This window comes from Diceros bicornis, chromosome 7 (assembly GCF_020826845.1).
Source record: "Diceros bicornis minor isolate mBicDic1 chromosome 7, mDicBic1.mat.cur, whole genome shotgun sequence".
Taxonomy (NCBI): domain Eukaryota; kingdom Metazoa; phylum Chordata; class Mammalia; order Perissodactyla; family Rhinocerotidae; genus Diceros; species Diceros bicornis.
The window spans coordinates 60,682,700-60,691,685 of NC_080746.1; the positions used below are offsets into that span (position 1 = coordinate 60,682,700).

Here is an 8,986-nt window from a genome sequence, read left to right on the forward strand (position 1 = left end):
AAACTATTTGAGGTTCAGATCTATACGTAATAGGGTTAAATGTTCTCTTGTATGTGTTTATAAAGATTAGAGATGATAGTTGCCCAGATTCTGACAGAAATTGAAGATAGTACGCAGTACCTCAACAAATGGTAGTCGATGCCACTATTTTGACTACATTTACTTCTTTATTTTGTAATAATAATGAATACATATTAACAAATGGACCAATTTTAATCCTTTAGAATTATTTTTAATATTTTAGATTAAATTTTAATAAACCTGTGTGTTCATTAACAACTTGTTGTGCATCTTGTGTGTTAACAGCTGTGTGTTACCATCTAGCCAAATGGAATCAATATAAATCACTATTTATAGGGACTGGCAGAGCCCTGTGTATATCCAAATTGAGAGTAAATTATGTTGTTATTGATGAGAGAAGGTAACTAATGAAGTAGGTATTAAGGCAAAACCTTAGCAAAATATCAGTTATGACACCATGGCAAATTAATAGAGAAGAAAGGTGCTAACAAAGATGAGTGTATTATATAGAAATTTTTATTACAATCTACTGCATAACTTCTCCCAGAGCCTTCTCATTGAGAATTCACTACTTCACATTGTTCTTTATGTAGTACATTTCTAATCATGTGAATTAATTGAGGAAGAGAATGTGCTCAATTGTATGACATTCTTATTTCTCTAGGTCTCCAACACTGCAGAGTTTTACCTGCTGCCCTGTAGATTGGCGAACACACATTTGTAAGGAATATGGACTTACGCATTACCACGCAGGATGTCTTTTCCCAGTGACATCCAGTTTCACACCTCCACTTTCCTGTTGCTGGGGATCCCAGGACTGGAAACAATCCACATCTGGATTGGCTTTCCCTTTTGTGCTTGTACCTGATTGCACTCATTGGGAATTTCAGTATTCTGTTTGTGATTCAGGCTGAAAGGAGCCTGCACAAGCCTATGTTCAACTTTCTGGCCATGTTGGCTACCATTGACTTGGGACTCTCCATAGCTACTGTCTCTAAGATGTTTGGGATCTTCTGGTTTAGCGTCAGGGATATCGTCTTTGATGCCTGTCTTACCCAGATGTTTTTCATTCACAACTTCATTGGTATGGAGTCAGTAGTTCTCTTCACAATGGCTTACGTCCATTATGTGCCATCTGTAACCCACTCCAATATAACACCATCCTCACCAACAAGGTTGTTTCTGTGATTGGTCTTAGTGTGTTAGTGAGGTCATTTATTTCCATTATTCCTTTTGTATTCTCATTTTGTGATTGGTCTTCTGTGGGAACCAAGTCATACCATATGCATACTCTGAGCACATGGGTGTCGCTCTCCTATCTTGTGCCAGCATCAAGATCAATATCATCTATGGCTTGGGCGCTATTTCAATCCTAGTGTTAGACATCATAGCCATTGCCCTTTTTTTCCTTTGTTTGTTTGTTTGTGAGGAGATCAGCCTGTGCTAACACCTGCCAATTCTCCTCTTTTTCTGCTGAGGAAGACTGGCCCTGGGCTAACATCCGTGTCCATCTTCCTCCACTTTATATGGGACGCCGCCACAGCATGGCTTGCCAAGTGGTGCGTCTGTGTGCGCCTGGGATCCGAACTGGCGAAGCCCGGGCCGGCGCAGCGGAGCACGCACACTTAACCACTGGTCCCAAAGGGCCAGCCCGCCCCCGCCCCCCGCCATTGCCCTTTCTTATGTTCAAATACTCCATGCTGTTTTCTGTCTTCCGTCCCATGAAGCCTGACTCAAGTCTTTCAGCACATGTAGTTCTTATGATTTTTCTAATTCTTGCTTTTTATACACCATCTCTCTTTTCCTTTATGACACATCACTTTGGCCAAAATGTCCCCTATTATATTCATATACTTCTGGACAATCTTATGTCATAGTTCCACCAAAGCTCAATCCTGTCATATACAGAGTCTGAACCAAGGAGATCTGTGACCATGCGAAGATAATATTATTACAAAATTAAGGAATTGAAAAGGAATAGCACCTAATGGGTCAAAACTTTTGAACAGAAAAACACCTTGTTATATTAAATAAATTTAAATGTACCTAACAGAAAGGATTATTTATTTTGACTCTCTTTCTTTAAGTACTTTAACAGACAGTGAACGCCTAAGCTTTTTATACAATTCATCTGGTAAATGATGGCCCATCAGAGTTTTTATATGACATTTTTTTAAATCACTACTGTCAGTAGATTTAAAGGAGGATTTCTAAAGTCTGTAGTGTTTTTTGGGAACTAGGGGTCCTATATCATGCATGTGGATATTTTTGATGATTCTCACTCCTGTTTCATCTCCAAGTCTTCCTGTTGTTTATTTCTCCCTCCTTATTTTGAATCCCTTTTTATTTTTCCTTCTTTTTCCTTTTTTCGCTACCTTCAGAAATCAGTCATTTTCATTCCATCATAAGGATTATATATAATATCCATGACTTTGTCATTAATATTGTAAACATGCAGAGGTGTGCCATAGATTAAGTACTGATTGTGTACATGGAAAGGAAGTGAGAAAATGAATGAGACTACAAAAAGCTTCACTATAAATTTTTGTCTAGAATTTGTCAAAAATATATTTAGGTTTTCATAGACCAGATTATCATATAAACATAAAGGAAGGAACCACTTACAGCCTAGAGAGGTTGCTTACTTTCACTTTCTTATTTCTATCTGTTTTCTAGTTTATTTTAGATTCATTTTGTAGTTACTGTTTCCTTTGTCCTGTCTTTGCTCACATGATTTTAATAGTTAAATAAAACTTGAGTTCAGTCATAGTGCTGTCTTTATTTATTCATTATTTTGCTGAGGAAAATTCACCCTGAGCTAACATTTGTTGCCAATCTTCTTCTTCTTCTTTTTTTTTTTTTTTTTGGCTTGAGGAAGATTAGCCCTGAGCTAACATCTGTGCCAATCTTTCTCTCTTTTGTATGTGTGTCACCGCCACAGCATGGCTGACAAGTGGTGTAGGTCTGTACCCATGATCTGAACCTGCGAACCCGGGCCTTCAAAACAGAGGGCGCTGAACTTCACTGCTATGCCATGCGCCAGCCCCTCTTCTGTGTTTAATATATAAGTTTCAATCATCCTCAATTTCTCTATTTTATAAATATAATACATTCATTGATCTTACTGCTTACTGATCTTTCTCAGTCTCTTTTTCTGGTTTCCCCTTACATGTGCCTCTTAAATTGAAGCATGTCTTATAATTTTAGTCTGAATCTCCTGCACCAAGACTAGTTTCCTACCTGCAGATCCACTCTATCCCAATACATGCTCTCAAAGAAACACACAAACACAAAAAAGCACTTTTGACCCTCTTGTCTGGATCAGGAAGAAATATGTGAACTAATAGCATCCTGCTGAATCATAAACTGTAATATAAAAATAGTAAATATAATATTCTGACTTCAATGCCATTTTTTTTTTAAACTGCTTAGTAGCCAGCTATAACAATTCAGTCTTGTGGAACACAAAAGAAATAGTTCCAAAGTGGGTTGTGAGTAAAGGGACAAATATCACGTCAGCGAATAATGTGCATTTTCAGGCCAATTACAAAGGGAGAGTAGAGAAAAAGATAAAGTGAATGACAATGTTAAAAATTGTCTACAAACTTGGAAAAAAGTTATGAGACATTAAATGTTATTTTGATCTTCTGGAGGAATTAAATATAAAATGTGCATTCTGAGACCGCACTTCACTGCAGTTTAACTATCTATATTTTAAACATACTTCTGCTCAAAAAGTGTTCACTGAGTTCAAGAACCAATATGCACATAGTTCAGCACTATGACTGAACTCAAGTTTTATTTAACTATTAAAATCATGTGAGCAAAGACAGGCAAATGTAGGATTTTTAGATGCTTAAGACAAGATTAACATCTATAATTCAAATCATTGTAATGTATACATATTAAATTAGAGATATAATCTTTGAAAATATTGAGAGATACATAAGTAAATACATTTGCTTTTTGAGCAACTCAGAGATGTAACTGGTGACACAAGGGCAGTAAGCGATTCTCCCACATTCATGGAGTTAGTAGGTAACATGCCAGGGAAGACACACGACTCTTACCTCTTGATTATCCATCAAGAACACATTCTGCTCACTCTAGGGGTATGATAAGAAAAAGAAATGAAAGATTTCCATACAATGTAATGAGCTGTCAGTCTTCAAGAAGTCGCTTCTAGAATATTTGAGGGATTAAGTTAGGATTTAGCGACACAGTTTTTGTTTTCAAAATAAACATTGAGTTCTAACAAGAACGTATGGTGTAGAACTCACACTGACTTAAATAATAGACATGAGAACAAAGTTTAAATACCCATTGTACCATGTTATATGTAAACGGATAATAGTGAATGAGATCTCATGTAATTAGAAAGTTACCAATGACTAAAATACAAAGTTGTGGCCATGTATCCATAATTTATAATCTAGCAGTACAAAGTAAGAGAATGGGTGTCACAGCAGTTGTTGGTGAAAAGCACAAAACCTAGGGTAACATTCTGTAAAACTGACCCTGTTCCAAGGATAGAACACATCAAAAAGGATAATAATAGCTGTTAATAAAGGTTTCATGGAAAAAGTTATCAGCTTTGGTAAAAGGATTAAAAGTTTTGAAATGGTGTCTGAAAATGTGTATGTGATTTATTTGCAGTTTTATTTATAAAATCTGTACATATGCTGTGGGAACTAAAGTAATGCAAAGATGATCACAGACAACTCTGTGTGACAAGAATTGCTAGATATATTATTGTGAAGAATCTATGAGGCACAAGAATGCCTGTCAATTTAACTCTTAGGAGTGAACATTTTGATAACTGTCTCTCGAATCTGTTTAGTCTTTACTCCATAGACAATAAGCAGCGGCAGAACAAGCAGATAAACGTTGGACAGCAGAATGTGTACATAAGGATCAATGTTGAAGCCAAATCTGTGTATAAAAGATGTAAAACATGAGGATATAGAATTGGAGAAAGACAAAGATGTGGGCTGTGCACGTGTTGAATGCCTTGGATCATGCCTCCTTTGTGGAAATTTAAAGACAGCCTGGAAGATAAAGACACAGGACAAGAAGATAAAGATCACGTCAAATCCAAGCACTGAGAAAGCCACAAACAGTCCATATGCTTTATCGACTGACATTTTCTGCAGCCAGCTTTACCACAGCCATATGCTCACAGTAGGAATGAGAGATGACTGTGGTTCAGAAAGGCTTCAGGCGCAACTTAATTAGAAGAGGACACATGACGATGATAAGAGATGCCCAAATGGTCACAACGGTGTAATGCTAATGAGCACCTTCTTCATAAGGGCAGCAGAATTCCTCAAGGGCTCACAGATGGCCACATAATGGTCAAAGGCCATGGCAAGGAGAATGCCAGACTCCATGCACTGGATAGTGTGAGTGAAATACATCTAGATTCAACAGGAGTCAAAGTGAATCTCCCTTGAGTGAAGCCAAAAGATCACCAGCATTTTAGGGGTAATGCATAGAGTCAGTCCTAGGCCAGTAGATAAACATAGCTAAAAAGATATACATGGTCTCACGGACACCATGATCAGTGCGGATGATGGTGATGAGGAGGCCATTTCTAATTATGGCCAGGATAAATGAGATGAACAATGGGATCCCAATCCAATGTTGTACTGATTCAAGACCTGAAACTCCAATTAGTGTGAAGATAGATGGCTTGAAGAAGGTGCCATTGGTAAGTGTCATGATGGGGCAATGCTGTCAAATTCCTCCAATCTTGAAGTGTGATCAGAAGGAATAAAATTGATAAAGAGCATCAATAGTGCAGTTTGAATGATCCTGGAAAAATATTTGGGAAATAATATGGTATATTGCATTCCTCTACTGGTAAGGGACATCAGTCTGATTTATTGAGGGACATTTTTTTTTTTCTGTTTTTAAAAATTTCTGTAAGTTAAAGTACCACATGATTTTAAGGCCCTTTTTCTTTTTCCTTAAATAGAGCATATGTACAACAGCACAATAAAATAAATAAAAATTCATCAGTGACAATGCCAAATAATTTATATACCAATTTTAAATGTCTTCACCAAATTTATATTTAAAAGAGTATTATAAAGTATGTATAATGACTTTAAGCATTGTTTCTTTAATTTACCAAAACATTGTAAAAGTTTTCTCAAATATATAAAGATGAGTTTTAATTAATATTCTGTTAAAATGTGAAATAAAATATCCAACTACAGCTGTTTTCCTTTATAATTCTTTCTAAGTAAGTAACATTTTCAAATATACATTATCATTTATTTTTACTATCTTTTTTCTTTCTCAATTTTGTGTATCACACTTGTGATTGCTTTATAGCTTCTAACAATGCTAAAGAGTATAGAGTTCCATGGATATCAAAAAAAAATTAAATTTGAGATATTTTGTGTGTGTGTGACTTGCATAGTTTAGAGATCAACAGAAATAAATAAATAATATTCAATTACGTGTTTATTCTTACACATTTATAGAAAAAGTACTATCCAAAAAATGTATTTAAAAGTAAAAACAGTTGACAAAGTGAATAAAAACTAAATATCTCCAAGTTATTTTCAACCCCAAATCACTGACTGCTAACAAACCTCAACCATAGCTCAAGGATAGTAACAAGAAATACAAAAATTGTTAAAGTTTCTGTTTTTACTTTTTTGGCATTAGGGTGATCACAACTGCTGAATAGCTTCTTCCAGATTTAATTAACTCATGATATCAGAAACTCAACTGTGTCTTTATGAGATTATTTAAAGTTGAAACTCAGATCTCTCGTAGAAAAATTCCTGGTGGGAAAGGGCTGTGGGATAAGGTTACATCCCCCTCCTCTACACCAACACATACTTTTGAACTGATTGCCAAGTGAGTTGGTTCCATCATTGCTGGGGGCCATCTCTACTGTCTCATCTGCAAAGTGAAGATGACAACAAAAATTAGATGACACTACTGCTTAGAAACACAGCTTTCACTTTGCTCAGTTTTTCCCAGTCTTCTCAAGGAAAGATTTTCCAGGCCTTTTGGTCATCTTAGATTGCTCCTATATATTGGTGTTCTCGTAGCAGTGGATGGTAAACATTGTCTTCTCTTCATTCTCTCCTGTCAGCACAACTCTTAAGTGGGACAGCGCATGAGGAGGACCACAGGTTTACAAAAGTAAGTTTTCTCTTCTTTTAAGCATTTCTTCCAGTCTTTAGCGATTAGGAAAGGAGCAAAACAGGGAAGAAGCTATCTCGTTATTCACCTAAACCATCTTGGGCTCTAGAAAAACTAGAAGCAGCCTATATTTAGGGCACTGGTTGAGAAAATAAAAAAGTAGATGTCTGATGTGGACTGACTCTGATCTGTGTGAAAGGTAAAATCAGCTATAGATTTATTTCTATTTTGTCTACTGGGGTGATGAACAGGTAGGAGTTACAACGTTCATGAATAAATATTTTGAAATAATTTGAAGTTTCCCCTATGCTATATCTCTCTGAGGGTATAAAAAGGGGTAATTGGGAATGGTTCAGATATTTTGGATTGGATAAGTAAACTATGCTACATTCATTTGATGAACATAGCAGCTAACAAAATATTTTTATATTATGGGCAATTTTTATAAGTTTTATAATATGTCATATGTAGAAGCAGAATACAATTTGTTTAAAAGTATGTAATGTGGTTTGGTTTGTTACTGTGTATCTGGTAATTTTCCATCGTACAGCTGATGTAAATGAACTACAGAGAGGGTAAATGGCAGACATTACCTCAAAACTAACAAGCAGTGGGGTCAGGTCCAAAACAAACGTATTTAATCACTACACCATACTGCCTCTGGATATATAGTATGTTGTCATTAATGAAAAACCCATAATTGCACAAGAAAACTGAAAAGAATTACATTGAATTCTTATTAAATTATACTTAACATTAACGATAGCAATCCCTAGGCTGTAGAGTTTGGACATTTTCTTCATTATGCTAAATTAGAATTAATAAATGCACTAAGAAGAATACAAATCAAACAGAGAGAAATTTGTTTTTCTATATTCTCGAGTGAAATTTCGGAAATGGTGAAGTATTCTCAATAAAACTATCATCAATGAAATATTTATGAATTGTATTTTCTTCAACACGGGATTCTGTGTTATGTGTAGGTAAACAATAGGAGAACAAATTATATGACTCCTCATAACTCATATTTAAAATCAGCCAGCAATGATGGTGGTTACAGTGTAAAAACAAATTTAATGGCGTGAGCTAGAGGAAAAGTACCTAGGCTGCCTTTGTAGAACAGTAGACTTCATCTCTGATATAAATAAGGAAGAGAATCTCAAAGTCATTGAAGACTATTTCTTAAATAATTTAGCTCACTGAATTATACATTTATTCAACCAAAAGAAAAATATATATTATGTATTTTCTGTGTCTGGGATACCCCTCAAGTGCCTAGAAATATGGCCATGAATAGAACAGCAGCAATCAAAAATGCTCCCCTCCCCTATAATTGTCATTACATAATAGATCTCACCAGAACGAGATAATCAGGTTGCCTTAAAAAGATACCTGGTAATCTCAACACTTGCCTAATAGCCTCAAGTCAGATTAAAACTATATTCTATAGGGTTATATTTGAAATGTCAACAATGACAGCTGCTAATTTTATCAAGTCAAAAACACTGGAGTGTCAAGAGTTTTACATGAATCTCCGTTCATCACATCATGTAACTGTAAAAAATATCTCCAAAAAAGATTTTATCACCATTGAATTTTCTTTTTTATGAGATTAAGTAGTTTGTTCACAGATCCAGTAATTTAAAACAAGATTTACCTGACACCAATGTTCATACAGTTAAGAAACATGTTTACAGTTTTCTCTCAGTGCTCTCTCTCTTACATTCAAGAAAAGTATTTCATTATTTAGCTGCTATTTTAACTTAAAATTTTCAATTTAATTTTCAATTATTTGTTGCTA

General features: G+C 35.3%; 2 pseudogenes; one reads left to right on the forward strand and one right to left on the reverse strand.

Annotated features, from left to right (window-relative positions):
- Positions 1-775: 775 nt before the first annotated feature.
- LOC131407995 (olfactory receptor 52E2-like) lies at positions 776-2,026 on the forward strand (annotated as a pseudogene).
- A 2,785-nt stretch (positions 2,027-4,811) lies between these two features.
- LOC131407996 (olfactory receptor 52A5-like) lies at positions 4,812-5,742 on the reverse strand (annotated as a pseudogene).
- Positions 5,743-8,986: the final 3,244 nt, after the last annotated feature.